The sequence below is a fragment of the Pinus tabuliformis genome, chromosome X, assembly GCF_031772625.1.
Source record: "Pinus tabuliformis cultivar Carrire ecotype Pingquan chromosome X, CPIR1, whole genome shotgun sequence".
Lineage (NCBI taxonomy): Eukaryota > Viridiplantae > Streptophyta > Pinopsida > Pinales > Pinaceae > Pinus > Pinus tabuliformis.
The window spans coordinates 1,372,929,530-1,372,946,336 of record NC_142308.1 but is presented as its reverse complement, the minus strand read 5'-3'; the positions used below and the strand labels follow the sequence as shown (position 1 = coordinate 1,372,946,336).

At 39.0% G+C, this 16,807-nt stretch overlaps 1 pseudogene; it reads left to right on the top strand.

The window, feature by feature from the left end:
- The first annotated feature begins 5,238 nt into the window (after positions 1-5,238).
- Positions 5,239-7,006, top strand: LOC149145168 (calcium-transporting ATPase, endoplasmic reticulum-type pseudogene; annotated as a pseudogene).
- Positions 7,007-16,807: the final 9,801 nt, after the last annotated feature.

The following is a 16,807-nucleotide window of genomic DNA, read 5'->3' as shown; positions in this document are numbered from 1 at the left end:
TAAAAAATGAATCAGGTACGAGGATAGTTCCTCTTACTGAGTCAACCTCGTTAAAAAATGAATCAGGTATGAGGATAGTTCTTTTCTTGTGTCAACCTCCTTAAAAATGAAACAACTCCCTTTTCAAGTTAAATATTGAAAGTAAACCTTCATTTCATCCAGCCGGTTGAATGCAATGAAGCCTGGGGGGCATGTACCTCATTTCGCATCATTATGCTGGGGGCATGCGAACTTTTTGAGCATAGTTCCTTGTCTTGTGTCAAGCTCGTTAAAAAATGAAACAAGGGTAGGTTAAGTAGGTAGATTGTAGAGAGTAGTTATGAGCATAGTTCCTTATCTTGTGTCAAGCTCGTTTAAAAAATGAAACAAGGGTTTTGAGGATAGTTCTCTTCTTGTGTCAACCTCACTAAAAAATGAAACAACTCCCACAAGTCTTTCTCAGATCTTGAAAGTAAAGCTTCATTCCATCCACCTCATTGAATGCAATGCAGCTTGGGGGGCATGTACCTAGTTTTGCATCATTATGCTGGGGGCATGTGAACTTATAACAAGCATAGTTTTTCGTTTCAAGCTTGCGTAAACATGAAACCGAATCCGAGCATAGTTCTTTTCCTGTGTCAAGCTCGTTAAAAAATGAAACAAATCCTCCTCTACTTGAGTCGAGAGATTGACTAGATCTTATAGATGTTAAGTTTTTAGGTTAGTTATTTTAGTTTTTTGCATAATTTTCTTACAGTTTTAGGTCAAGTCTTTCAAATGATCTCACACTTGAACCTTCATTTCATCCACCGTAGTTGAATGAATGAAGCTGGGGGGCATGTGCTCTAGCAGTTACGCTTAGGGGGCATCAAGCACAATTTTCTCTCTGTTTCAAGCTTGTGAAAAAATGAAACTACTCTGAAGCATAGTTTTTCTCTGTTTCAAGCTTTTGTAAAAATGAAACCTATCTCGAGTCAATTTCAGTTATTTTCAAGACTCGTTAAACTCATGAAAATCCCGAGATTATTTTTCTATCTTTCATTCTCGTAAAACAAATGAAAATGCCGAGTTCTTTCCGTCTTTTCCTGCTCGTAAATTAAATTGAAAGTCGGCCACATGAGTACATTTTTATCCCTTTTTCGAACTCGTTAAAACTTACGAAAAAGTGAAACCTCAGAGTCATCTTTTAAGCCCTTTTCTGACTCCTAAAACATGAAAAGATCGCCGAGCATTTCTTTTACACTCGTTAAAACGGAATTAAAAGACGGTCCCCTTTTAGCTCTTTTCTGACCGCAAAATCAGGAAAAGATTGCCGGGATTTGTCGTTTCAAACTCGATAAGGAAATAAAACGACGTGTCCTTGATCGCTTTTTACTTTTCAGGTCAACGACACTATTATGAAAGTACTCCTTGGTCGCAAGATCAAGCGGTTCCCCCAGGTATTATTTTATACTTTTTCGGGCTTGAGGGACACAAATATACGAAAAAGTTCAACGTGGAGTCTCCTTTAGTTTTTTCAGACTCTCTAAAATTGAAAAACGCCGAGTTTCTCCTATACTGGGCTCGTTAAACTTTTACAGTAGAGGACCTGTTTAATTACAAACAGGAACGAACCACTCATTCCTAGGGTTCGAATTTAAACTAGGTTGGACTCGTCCGAAGGATGAGCTTATAATCAAGCATATGTTATCCTCCTCAAGCTTGTTAAAAATAAAGAGGTACTTGCCAGAAATGGTGGGGGAAAAGAGAGAAGAATGAACCTGTTTGTTACCTTTTGTCTCAAAAGAAACTTTATTACCACTCTTGAACACGACACTTTTTCATTCACCTGGGTTGGGAAATCTTTTACCTCACAGTTGATCAAACCACTTTGAAAGTCTTTAACCGGGTTCCGGGGATTAACTTTGAGTTATTCGTCACCAAGCCATCTGTCGTGTCGTTATGTGTTCAAGAGGTCTGCAAGCAAAACTTTCATCTGCAAAATACTTGTCATCCATTTGACCATCCCTGAGTCAGTCCTTACAGCAACATTTATTCAACTTGAACAATGATTTCGTGTTGCGAACTTGCCTGCAACGGGTCGCTTTCTATCGACATCGACACATTATCTAGAAAGATGACTTAGGAATCGACAGTACCTTGAAGTCTGCATGCATCAATGGCAGGTTTCTCGCCTTTGACGTCAGTTTACATCATTGACTTTCGATCAAAGGATTCCGTGAAGTGTTCGACATCAAAACATCTATTCACATTTCACGGGTTGTGCTTGGTACTTTGAGAACCATTGACATTACTGGTGGTCTCTCTCACGCTTGTTAACAGTTTACATCATCGACTGGTAATCAAGTGGTTTCTAACATGTTCGACATCAAATCATTTAATCACATGGCTAGAATCGTACCAATTCGGGAAGTAGAAGTGAAGACCCTGGATCTAGTTTCTACCATCCAGGCTGCGAGGAGTTTTGTATTCATTATCTATGTAGATTAATCATAAACAGATGGCTGCATCCATACTGTGTCTACAAAAGTCTATAAAAAATGATGTACTGCAAGATCATTCCTGTATCAGAATAGTTAGTCCATTAGTTAAAGTTTTGAATCTGAGTATGGGAATGCCTACCTCAGTGATGATATAATCTTATACATGTATTTTTTGTTGAAAATTGCAGGTTCCAACCAGGTCATCCACAAGACAATCCTTGAAATGATAAAGCGCTTCACCCTTCCTAGAATTACAAAACCCTAATCTATTCCAGGCTTCGCACTTTAGGGGGCAATCTGTTACACTAAAAAATGTCACCATGACTACTTACAGTTAGTATGGCTCAAATCAACAGTCATGCTACCCTCTTAGGCAAGTCTTATGCCTCTGCTATCCATCTCAACCTCAAAGAAGAGAGAAAGTCTTGTAAAAAATGTGTTTATCTCTGGGGTCGCAGGTTCTCTCTAGCCTTACCTGTGGGGACGCTCACAATGTTCACAAAAGTTGTGTCCTTGGACGCTCTGTATGTTAAGGGACAGGTGCGTCCTTCTGTAAAAGGTAAAATGCGCGAGTTTCATCTTAAAAAAGTTACTTGTGGTTACTTCTAGAACTTTCTAGAGGTCGGTTTGATGAAATGGATGCGCCTCCAGTTGGTTCATGTATCCCTATTAAGGAGGAACTTATCCCATCAATAAGGGAGCTATCCCACCCAAAGAGGGGGATTATCCCATTGATGGTGGACTTGAATAACCTCTTTACAGCACTATAAATAAAGACATTGAGCCATAGGGAGGAGAGGTTGAAGCTATACATTTTCTTTGGGTAAATGCTGCAGGAATTAGGACTCCCATTTAGAACCTTGTGAGGAGAGATTGTCTTTGCTTGATTCTACTTGGAAGTGGGTGAGCTTTGTCAAAGTAGAGGAAAACCCTTGATGGACCCTGGGAGGAACTTGCACAACACCAAGGCCAGGTTGTAAGAGTTTCTTTGTTTCGTTATTAATACAAACTGGTTCATTTTTCTCAATAGCTTGTGTTAATGAGTTATTTCATGTGTTCCTTGGTCTGCATGTTGAATATATGTTTTATTATATGAGATGCAAGTGCTTGGTAATTGTTTGATTGTTTGTGGTTGCAGGAATTGATGTGAAGGAGGAGCTCATCCGGATCGGCAAGGACGGACTACAACAACAGCATTTTGGAATAAGGTAAGCCTAAACATTTGTAGTTTTCATGTTTTAAAAGGTGTATTTAGAGAAAGATCGCTCCATTTTGTCCTGTTTGTCGCTAGAGAGTTTAGACTCCTAGGGAGGTCAGTTGTGTCCGCACAAACGACTCTTTCCGCACGACACCATGCAAAAACTTGCAAAATGCTTTGAAGAGAAAATACATAAAACAAAATTTGTTTTTGCCATAACTTGAAAACCATGCATCCATTTGAAAAACCGTTTTACATAGAATTGTATAGGGATGATGGCAACATGCTCGAGCAGTTTCAAGCCATTCCGGTGCACGGTTTCCAAGAAATCAGCCTCCATCACCAGCAGCCATTTTTGCATTTTCTCCATATCCGTGCATCCGTTTCAAAACCTGTTTCATGGGGATATGCATATGGGTGATAGTAACCTACCCAAGAAGTTTCAGCCGATTCCGATGCATGGTTTTCGAGAAATTGATCTCTACAATCTTCAGCTATTTTCCATTTTTCTCGAAATCTGTGCATCCATTGATCACCATTTTGCTATGGGAGGTGCATAATGATGATAGGAATGTGCTCAGAAAGTTTCAAATCAATCCGATTTACTGTTTGGGAGCAATGGCCAAAACAAGTTCTGGTCCTGTGAAATTCAGCAGCAATAGCTTGAAGTTGCAGATTCGAACGTGGAAACAAATGTTTGTAGCTTAGATCTGGCCAGAGGACACCTGCACAAGGAAAACAACCAAAAATCATTAGCCAAGCCCTCATGCAACCAAAGGATCCAAGCATATAGCAGCAGAATATGAGCATGCAGCAGCAAAAAGCACCTCACAGCAACCATCTGACTTCAGGTACGTGACTAAACCTTGTTCCTCTATTGCATGAATCTAATCTAAGCACTGCATGAACGAATGAGATGGGGGGATTCAGCCAGGAAGCTAGCCATATCCGATTGCACTCATCCAGGCAAAAATCACGCAGCATGCATGGGTAAGTCACTCACGTGAAAATTGAAAATAAAAAAACAGACAGTGGTAGAGGCTTTAACTCCAGTGCAACTGATTAACAAGAAGAGGACATGCAGCTCATTATAGCACTGTCGTCTGCATGTGGCCACGTACACCTGGCCACCTCACTCCTTCACCACAAATCACGCAGCAATTAACGAACGCTCAGCTGAAACTCACAGACTGCTGTTAACTTGCACTTGCAACATTTTCAACTGAAGTATGCATCCTCTGATTCCACAAAATGATTAACCCATCGTCCTCCATTGAGCTTTGTGGCCTGGTTCACAATTCTCCAGCGTATCGGGCTCACTTAGAGGTGCAGGGGCACTCTACAGGCGTTTCTACAGGAAGTCGTCTACAGGAAACACAACAAACAACTCTGCAGAAGGAAACTCCGAGATTTTTGTCAAAATTCAAGCTTGAAATGAGAACAGTAGTCAAAGCTCGTGTCCAAGGTTACCAGGGTTCTTGAAAGTATTGATTTTGGAGTTTTTCAAACGCATTATAGATCTGTTAATGGTGGAGCAATCTGTTTGAATTCAGAATCTGATCATCTATTTCATAGTCCATGGAGGATAAGATATTCCCTGCTTGGTCTAAAACTGTTGAAGAATGCTTAGAAGAATATGATGTGAGCTTAGAGAATGGTTTAAATTCTCATGAAGTGGAAAAACGCCGTCAAATATATGGATGGAATGAGCTCCAGAAGATAAATGGTACACCTTTGTGGAAGCTGGTAGTGGAGCAATTTGATGATACAGTTGTTAAAATACTTCTGCTGGCAGCTGGCATTTCATTTCTTCTCGCCTAGTTTCACGATAATGTGTCTTCTGAGGAGGGCATAACAGCCTATGTAGAGCCCCTGGTCATTCTCCTGATTCTCATCCTCAATGCCATTGTTTGAGTATGGCAGGAGAATAATTCTGAGAAGGCTTTGGAAGCTCTCAAAGAAATGCAATCTGATCATGCAAAGGTCTTTAGAGATGGACATTATGTTGTAGATCTTCCCTCTAGAGAACTTTTTCCAGGAGATATAGTGGAACTGAAGGTGGGAGACAAGGTTCCTGCAGACATGAGAATTGTGTCCCTCAAGACATCCACCTTTAGGATGGAGCATAGCTCCCTGACCAGAGACAGCATACCTGTGGTCAAAAGAACATATCTAGCCACCTTGTGTGACTGTGAGTTGCAGTCAAAAGAATGCATGGTGTTTGTAGAAACTACAGTTACCAATGGTTGCTGAACATGCATTGTTGTGAGCACTGGCATGTTTACAGAAATAGGTAAAATTCAGGCACAAATTCAGGAAGCTTCAATGGAATGTCATGATACCCCTTTGAAAAGAAAGTTAGATGAATTTGGTGAAAGACTGACAATAGTGATTGGTGCCATTTGTATTCTTGTCTGGATCATGAACTACAAATATTTTCTTTCATGGGAAGTCATAGATGGGTGGCCAAAAAAATATCAGGTTTTCCTTTGAGAAATGTACGTACTACTTTAAGATTGTTGTTGCTCTGGCAGTTGCTTCTATACCAGAGGGATTGCCTGCTGTGATTACTACATGTTTGGCTCTTGGCACTCGTAAGATGGCACAAAAGAATGCTATTATGCGTAAGTTACCGAGCGTGGAGACTTTGGGTTGCACCACAATGATTTGCTCTGATAAGACAGGTACTCTTACAACCAATCAGATGTCTGTCAGTGATTTTATAGCCATAGGGTACAGTGCTGGTTCACTTAGAGAGTTTGCTGTTGAAGGAACAACATATAATCCTGAGGATGGAAAAATATTGGATTGGCCTGCACATAATATGGGGGAAAATTTAGAAACTCTGGCAGAAGTTGCTGCAGTTTGCAATGATGCAGGGATATCTTGTCAAGGTCACCAGTTCCATGCTACTGGTATTCCCACTGAGGCAACCGTGAAGGTATTGGTTGAAACAATGGGAGTTCCAGACCCAATGGCAGGTGATACAAGTGCCATTCTCAACAGTGGCATAGTGAAATTGGGCAATTGTGATTGGTGGATACAAAGATCAAAGAGGCGGGCTTTATTGGAGTTTGATTGTAATCGAAAATCCATGGGTGTTATTGTCACGGAACCAATGGGACAAAATCATCTGCTAGTGAAGGGCGCCATGGAAAATTTGCTTGAAAGGAGTGCTTTTCAACAACTTGCAGATGGATCAGTTGTTGAATTAGATGATGCATCAAGGGAATTACTCTTGAGTAAGTTTCATCAAATGAGTTCAGAGGCTTTGCATTGTTTGGGATTGGCATACAAGGCAGTTTGGGGAGAGGGCAGCAGAAGGAGAAATTGTCCGAGATTTTAGCTAGGGAGGCAGCACCTGTGCTAGCCACCCTAAGCACATCCATCCCCTCCATGAACACTCATTTTTTCAAGGTTCAGACACAATCTGGTCATGGTTCAACCTTCTACAGGAAGCTACAAGACTTTCTACAGGAAGTTCTGTATTTTTACCAGAAACATCCTGTAGAAGCCTTTGGGCAGGCCAGAATCAAGTATGGAGAGGGATTTGAAGCTTGAAGTTTGTTGAGGAGGCATGCAGCCACTCTTTTCTTCCATCCTCCACTGATTTCATCTCCTTTCACCACCATTTCCACCATCAGATTGAATATACTTTCACAATCATACCAAAGATGAAACTTCTCTAGGAAAAGGAGCACAGGCAGTGGGAAGAACAAAGAAGCATGGTTTCATGACAGAGAAGAGGACATCACTTCAGAAGCTTGGCATGACAGGGAGGCCACCAAGGCCATCAAAGATGAGGAGATAGATTGGTTGCTCAGAGGATGAGCAACACTTTCAGTAGGGGGGTGATGATGAGCCCCAAAAATGGATAATTATTTGGGCTCATTCAACCTCCTAATTCGACTTAATCCACCATTCTCATTAGTTTATTGCATGTTTTTGATTATATTTATGCTAATAGAGTGAATTGGGTTAGTCATTATGCCAACAAGTCTAATGTGTGCTTTGTGTAGCCTTTTTGGTCAATTTGGAGACAAAGTCAATGGTTGAAATGAGCACTTGGCAGCCAAATTCGTGGAGAGTATTTTTAGGAAGGTGTTCCCTTCATTTATGGGCCCTTACCTCGAATTCTCCACCATCATCTCGGAGTTCAAGGGCCACCAAATCAATTAGCACAAGGGCAACCAAGCAAGTCAAGTAGGACTACTGTTAACTACAAGTTTTGGGCAGCCGAGTCCCTAAAGTTTAGGAGGACTGTTGGGGTCCTCAATTTGTATAAATAAGAAGGCTTAGGGCCTCATTTGGGGTTAGCTGGTAGTTAGTCATTTCGTAGTCTTGTTGTAGTCATTTTGTAGTTTGATTTTTAGGCAATAGATTAGTTTTGCTGTCAGCTCATTTTCAAGTTCTCCTTGTGGACAATTTTGATGTAACTCTTCTTTTCTTGCTCAATAAATATGAATCCAGCTTTGCACCAGATCTAAATCTCTCTTAGGAGGCTGTAGCTCTTGGGGTTGGGCCCATCTCAAGCGCCCAGTACCTCCTTTGTTTACTTTCATGTGTCTTTGCTGCATTCTTAGAGTAAAATCTGTTATTGAGATTTAAAAGTTGTTGTGTTATTTAGGTTGCTTTTGATGATTAAAGTAGATTTTCATGTTCAGATTGATTTGGATAGATTAATAACATAAAGGATCCTTGGAAAAAGGGGCTCAAGCACCTTTGATCTTACCTCTCCCTCAGTGGGATCGTGAGCTGGGACAAAGGTGACCTTGTTGCCCACAAAAACGTTGTTTTGCTTCACCATGCAAGTATTAGTGTTGGATTCTTAGTTGTCAAACTTGATATCAGTTTTGACTGCATGCTTAGGGTTATGATTGCTTAGTTTCATAGTTAGTTCATCTGATTTTGTGCAAATAAACCTCTGTTCCATTTCTTTTGCTATTATCTAGGTCAGATTAGGTCAAGGTAATTAGGTTCTTGATTTTCCAAGTCTTCATTTGTTAAATTCGAAAAATAACTTGCAGAGCACCTGTTATCCTTCTCTATCTACCCATAATCCATCAGATAATCTGCTCCAACCCTTAGTCCATGATTCGTACCCTTCATTTGCCATACTTTCCCCACCTTGCCCTAATTCCTACATTCTTGTGCATCATCGCTTCCTCCATCCTTGAACAAATCCAATCACTCCTTAGCCTCATCCACCAAGTCCTAGACCTCTTCACACCCCTATTTCACCTCCATACTCATTCCTCCATCTTTTTCCCTCCATCCATGCTCCAAAATCCCATTACAGAACATCCTGTAGAAATCCTGAACATCCTGTAGAACCCCTGCAGACTTCCAGTAGAAGCTCATAAACACGGTTTCTTGGCAGCCAAACTTTGTGAGACTCTCTGGAAGGGTGTTAGGGACCCCTTAGACCCTCTCTGAACCTTCCCAACCTTTCCCAAGCATTTCTCCTCCTTGATCCACCTCTGCACAGTAAAAAATAGTTAGAAGCACATGCATGATAATTCCAACAACTTAAACAAAAATACAAAAAGATGTTTTCTTTAGATAGAGGTAGTCTAGACCCATGTATTTTACCTTCATAGAAGTAATGGTATCTCTTTTAGTAGTTTGCATGCTCTCCTTTGCGTCAGTAGGACTAGCTGGTAGAATTAGGGTTTGCTAGGGTTTACGTTTCTTTTTGGCTTTCAGTTCTTTTTGCAATTAGATTAGCTTCCTTCGAGTTAGCTTTCATCCATCAATTAAAAAGCTTCTTCTAAGAGATCATAGAAGTTGTCTTAAGCTCCTAGTGGACTTGTGCCAGCTGACGAAGTGACAACTGCGGAAAGAGCTAGTACTTGTGCATACAGCATCGTCGCTTCCAAGTTTGTTACAAACTACCGGGTTGATAAAATTAAAGAAGGGAGTTCCAGGAGTTGTAGTTTTATTGCTACAATACTGGAGCCCACCAAATACTCTTAAAACTTTCGCAATCCATGCATGAAAGTTTGTTGTCTAAAGGGCTTCAAGTATAAAGAAAAAAGTTCCAAGATACATGAGTACAATGAACATCACTAGCTCCAATAGTGGAGTGTTAGAGCCACTATTTTCTCCTCAAAACTACTATCTTTATCTCTCTAATTCCTTTTGGGAGAAGCCAAGTTTAAAATCCCTTTGCATGAGTAATGATGATCCTTTTATATCTGGAGTTATGACCTTTCATATCCTCATGATTCTTGTCTTTCCAACTTTGAATGACCTTTGGACTTCTAGAACCTTTGGACTTCCAAATGACTTTCGGAATTACATATGACTCTTAGTATTACGTGTCTTTTAGACTTCTATACTTGGATCTTTTTTCCATACATGACTCTTTCTCTTGCACTTCTTTGTCTCTACAATGATTACATGATTACATAATAATTTCGACATCATTATGTGATAAGGACATGCCAAATCACTACTATTGACGACTTGGACTTGTAGTTATTGATGACATGGACTTTCTTCAATGATAACATGGTTGCCACTCATGTCATTCACTTGTTGATGTCTCCACCTTCCAAGAGGTCTTTGATTTTATGGCTTTTTTAGGGTTATTTGATCATCAAGACTTCAATGTGTTCTTTGTTCTTGAATTCTTCCTTTGCCTACTTTCCTTGTTTGATCTTCTTCATGCATCCTTGTCATGTTGTTCTTAAATTACATGTAACTTCGATCACTCATGGGAGGCAAACATAAAAATGAAAGATATCCTATTATAACATGTTTGATGGAGATTTTTATGTTTTTGCCTTAACATTGCACTTGGGAGGAGTAAGGATAACCTTGGTTCCCAAAAATTCACTTCAAAAGGCTGAGGAATTGAAGAGAAGAAGTTTGAGGGCTTCAGGATGCACTCATGAGCTCAAGAGAGAGGGGCACTCTAGGGAGGGCGCAAGGAGCATGCGTTAGTGACAGATGATGAGACTTTAGGCTTCCCAAGTGTATTGTGCACTCAAGGGAGACAAGGAGGGTGCAGGGTGCATAGTTGAAGGCTGAAGTAAAAGGATTTAGAGCTTTAAGGTTTGCTCATGTGCTCTAGAAGGAAAATGAGGGTGCATGATGTAATGTCTATGAATGAAGGATGAGGCTTCAGGGCTTCAAGGTGTGCTCATGCACTCGAAAGAGGCCAAGGAGGGTGCAGGGTGCATTTGTTAAGGCTAAAGAAGCTAAGCTTCAAGTCTTTGAGGTGCAAACATGTGCTCAAGCAAGGTGCAACCTTTTGAGGTGAAGGAGCACGCTCAAAAGAAAGCTTGTTTCTTCAAGGGCATAGCTCAGAACAAGGAATGGAAAATATGATTAGGAGTGTGATAGGTAGCCTTAGAGGTTTTAGGGCACACTTCTAAACAATAAAGGATTACCACTCAAGGCTTAAGAGTTTTCCTTTGTTCTCTTTGCCTTAATGTGTTCAATTGAATAATTAGAATTTGCCAAAGTTTAGAGGATATAACAAGGTGGGAACTCAATCAGTTTAGACATAAAATCATGTGCAAAACATAAAACTCCTCAATGAAACTTAGAAAAGCTTCAACAATGATAAATAGTCATTAAAATTCTACTTTACATACATTCCCATAGTATATTGAGAAAAGTTTTTGTGATTTTGACCCAAAAGTGTCATTTTACAACAAACAAAGATGTTACAACCATGAAGTACACTAGAGATGTTCTAATCAATGTGATGACACATAATAATGATGAAGAACACCTGAAATATATAAAATGATTTAAAATGACACTTGACAACCAAGGAGACTCTTGATATAACATTGTGGTGGGCTCCAAAATCCTAATGTAGTTAAATTTTGGCAGGTGTTGTAGCAGGGACAACACTTGGTGACACACTAGGAATACTTTAGCTTCTCTACTTAGGAATAACTTTATGTTTAATGGTTATCCCTTCAGGAAGTATTGATTCACCAATCATGTTGTCTTGATTTACACTTTCAACCTGGTTATATACAAAGTACCTCACTCCTTTTCACTTGGTTCAAATAGAAAAAAGATATGCCAAATCACAATTGTTTTGATCCAGGAAAGGGTAATGTGTTTGGTGAGGTTAAGATACTAAGAGTATGAGTTTCATCTTTGGTGTTGCTTCACCTCCATGGACATGAATCCTTTCTCTTCATTCACAATTTATTTATTTATTTAATAGGATCATGTTGCAAAACTTATTCTTTTCAAAGGGTGGAAGAGGGATCCTGACTTATTGAGAGAAGACGAGAGTTCCCTTTGTTATCACCCAAAAAATTATCACCTAGCCATTTCTTACTAGGCATATCAAAATACACCATGTAGGATTATTTTTACCATCATAAACCCACTTTCACTGTAGGAAATCATTTAGAAAATCATTTTTCCTAAATTATTTCTCATTAAAATTCAAAACCCCATGAGAATAATGAAATAAATCATTATTTAATTAATTTTATCTAGAAATCATTATTAAATCATTATTTGATAATTATTTCTTATCATTTTTGACTTAACCACCTTAGAATAATTAAATAAATCATTATTTACTTATTATTCCTTGTTTATTCCACATTTTCCATTTGAGATAATTGTTAAACCATTATTTAATAATTATTTGAAATTCACATTTTTCTTAATTCTCACAAAGTGATTAAAAAATAATCTTTATTTGTTAATTATTTCAACCACTTTCTAAATAAATATATTTGACCATTTTGAATATATTTCCCTCTCAAAAAATATAATAATGTATTTTGAACGAATAGATTTTGATTTAGTCAATAACATTTTATTATTTTCTAATTCCTAATTTGGATCAATATTTTGTTATAAATAAGGGCTTTCCATTCATTCTTCACCATGACCATTTTCATTTCCACCACTATCCTCTCATTACATTTGATCTCCCACTTTCAAGCCATCTTTTTGTTTTCTCCCCATTGCAAGGTGAGAGAGAAGCACACAATTGAAGCACAAGGACGAGAAAAGGACAAATCCCAGGGATGGAGAACTACAGACCCATTTTTTCATTTCTCCTCACTAGGAATTTTAATAAAATTATCATTTGGTTAAGTCCTTCATTGGGTTATTGCACTTTAATTTATTGTTGTTATATGTTTATATTTGCAAGATTTGTTGTATTGCATGTTTTTTCTTTGATTTTTGTTACAAATTCGAAGCATAGGAAACCATATTTAGTTTCTAGGGTCACTAGTCACTAGTGACTTAAGTGAATTATTTTTGGTACACATACTAAGAATTTTTGGACTAACAAATGGTGAATTCACTAGGGGAGGAATTTAAAACCTTGGTGATTGATGATTAAGCTATTTTGAGCGTTTCTTCATAATTTTTATTCCTCTTTATTTCTATTTTTAGATCCCTTACATTTTCTGGAAAATATTTCATGTCTGTTGGGGCTTCACATGTTTTTGTATGTCACAGGTACCAGTTGAGCAGGAGACTAGACAATCTGCACTCTACGATTTTTCAGAAAAAATTTCTGAGTTTTCTACTTTTTTCGAGACTATTACATGTGTTTCATGAAGAGTTTATGTTATTTCTTGAGTAAAGTCTATGCCTAGATCCAGTTAATAGTTTCTCATTGAGGAAGGAAAAATCCCCCTAGGGTTTATAGTACAGCTCCATCATTTAGGAAGAGAATTTTTGAGTTTAGTTGTATAATGTGCAACATTTTTAGTCGTTGTTTCTTGGTGCTTTTTCCAATGTTTTGTAGTCATTTTAGAGAGGTTTTTACAATACTTTATTCCATTTTTAATATTGTGCTTCCTTTCTCGATAAGTATCCCCTTGTGTATCCTTGCTTTTATACCTTCTTTCCTATTGTTTTCTAGTGTTTTCACCTTTATTTTTGGTTGGTTTTTTGCTCCATCTTCAACAGACTTTTCCCGTTAGATCTCAGTCCCTTAGACATTATATATTTTATCCATTTTTTTGTCCTTGACTGACGTGTTTTTCCTCTTTTCATTTTCCACTTTATTTCCTTCTTGGGTGGGGGGTTGTGTGCTTGAATTTGTTGTTTATTTTACTATCCATTTTCAGTATTATTGACATTGTATGCACTTTATTTTCAACAACATTGGCATCATCAAACATGCTCAATTAACTCACAAAGTTGAAACATTTGTCACAAATGCACACTCTAAGCAAACCTAATATTCGCTAACACTGCCAAACCAAGACTTGAAATAATCCACCTTAATAAATTAACTCATATAGATTAAGCCCACTTTCACACTAGGGCCAAAAAAATATTTGTACTTGGGTCTACGTTCAGTAGGATAGGCTTCCAATAACACCCATTGATCTCTTACATCAAGACATAAAAAGTTGACATAATAAGGAGCTGAAAATCCTTTACCATCCGACGGTCCAAAGCTAGAGCACGTCAGAAACCCGATTCAAAGGTGGTTAGGATAGATCATGCTGAGAGAGTTTCTCCTGAAGGATTTCCATATTGTGGTAGGGAATTTTGTGTTGTAGTTGATCACCAAGAAGCTCAAGACTCGACTGCCCCCATGGGACAAAGGAAACCTGCATGGCCAATCTTAGGAAGAACACCTTATAACACTGGTTGTGGGAATGAAGTTGGTCCTCTACCCACTATTCTCTAGGAAACTCAGCTTGGAGGGATTAGATTTTGTCAAGTAAGAAGTCTCTTGGAATGCCATTTGGAATACCTGTTTGAGGATTTAGATCACCTCTAGGCTAGAGATCATTTTTTCTTTGCTAAGCTTGTTTTCTTGAATTACAGTAGTATATCATTACAGTTAGTTTATGCTTGGAACCACTACACGAGGTGTTCACTTGTTGTTTGCTATTTTTTTCTCCTATCATCACCCTTTATTCTATTAATTCATCTATTTCTTGACAACATTGTTCCGCCTACGCAATTGTCATAGAGACTTCGTGTCATTCACCCCAAGTTTCATTTTGGACATCTAACTCCTACTCATTGAGCTTGAACCCATCCTCTTAGTCCTCCATTGAGTCCCCATACTGACTCTAGTTCTCCTAATTCTTCTAGCTTTCCTATGATTCCACATCTTCCCAATCCTACACCGCCACCACGTCAGGTGCCAATGTAGGTGGTGGAAACCCATGTGGTAACCAAGGTCTTAACCAAGGTAACCCCACAAGTGGAACCTTTTCAAGTATGGCCACTAATCCACCTTTTCTTCCCTATATGGTTGGTTTGGGCCTCCCTGATTTGAGTGATATTATCAACAGTCTTATCCATTGCCAAAATTGGCCTGCCATGCCTTCCAATCTTCCTTCTGAAATTCCCAAGTTTGAAGGTAATCTTGGGGAAGATCGAACCAATCATGTTCACTCTTTTCATATGTGTTTTTCATTAAATTCCATTGTCGAAGGCTGCATTCACCTTTTTCTCTTCCAACACACCCTAACTGGAGTTGTTGCTAAATGGTATATGGACCAACTACATGCTTCCCATTCTACCTTGACAACTATCGCTAAATATTTTATCTCATATTTCTAGTTACCTCTTTGATACAACACAGGTGCGAAACTCTTGACCTTGTTTCATGAAACTTCTATCAGTTTCATTTCTAACCATGTTCAACAATGGCATAAAATATCGAGCTTGTGTAAAGGCTCTGAGTTTGAAGACCGTGTATAGATGGATTGGTTTTTAAGAATTCTTTTGGCTCCCATAGGTAAATATGTCACTTCCCACTTCCCTCATACTAACAAAGAAGCCCTCTCATTAGCCTTGAAATATGATCTGATATACGCCTAGTTAGGTTATGTTTATATTGTCCTCCCCTATTTTCCTTGACTCGGTGCCTCTAAAGTCTTGGGGGCATCTCATATTATTGATGATATTGTTGGATATATTTTCCACCCTCAAATATCACCATATCCTCAATGTACTATTAGTTATGTTCAACCCCAGGGGGACCAGTTCCACTTACACATATCCACCTCTTGATCCTTCGTGTGTCAACTCTTACCAAGTTACAAGCATGTCATATTCATATCCCTATGTTCTTTAGTCGATGCCAAGGCTAGATTCTAGTCAAACTACTTATCCCAATATTTTCACGAATCCTAGTTATCTGTATGAACCTCCTAGTGCTCTAGCCCCACCAACGCTAGTGCATCAACCTCCCATGCCTCCTCCTTCTCTTCCATAACAACAACCACCTCCACAAAATGAAGTGTATGCTTATTAAAGTACTACCAATTCCCCCAAACCGAAGAGAAGGAATAAGGGGAAGGGTAACCAGAATAATAAATCACAAGGAAACCAAGGCAATCAAGGTCGACAACCTAATTCTCCTAATAGTCACTGTTAATCCTACAACCATGTAATAGGGAGATTTTATGTTTTTGCCTTAACATTGCACTTGGGAGGAGTAAGGATAACCTTGGTTCCCAAAAATTCACTTCAAAAGGCTGAAGAATTGAAGAGAAGAAGTTTGAGGGCTTCAGGATGCACTCATGAGCTCAAGAGAGAGGGGCACTCTAGGGAGGGCGCAAGGAGCATGCGTTAGGGACAGATGATGAGACTTTAGGCTTCCCAAGTGTATTGTGCACTCAAGGGAGACAAGGAGGGTGCAGGGTGCATAGTTGAAGGCTGAAGTAAAAGGATTTAGAGCTTCAAGGTTTGCTCATGTGCTCTAGAAGGAAAATGAGGGTGCATGATGTAATGTCTATGAATGAAGGATGAGGCTTCAGGGCTTCAAGGTGTGCTCATGCACTCGAAAGAGGCCAAGGAGGGTGCAGGGTGCATTTGTTAAGGCTAAAGAAGCTAAGCTTCAAGTCTTTGAGGTGCAAACATGTGCTCAAGCAGGGTGCAACCTTTTGAGGTGAAGGAGCACGCTCAAAAGAAAGCTTGTTTCTTCAAGGGCATAGCTCAGAACAAGGAATGGAAAATATGATTAGGAGTGTGATAGGTAGCCTTAGAGGTTTTAGGGCACACTTCTAAACAATAAAGGATTACCACTCAAGGCTTAAGAGTTTTCCTTTGTTCTCTTTGCCTTAACGTGTTCAATTGAATAATTAGAATTTGCCAAAGTTTAGAGGATATAACAAGGTGGGAACTCAATCAGTTTAGACATAAAATCATGTGCAAAACATAAAACTCC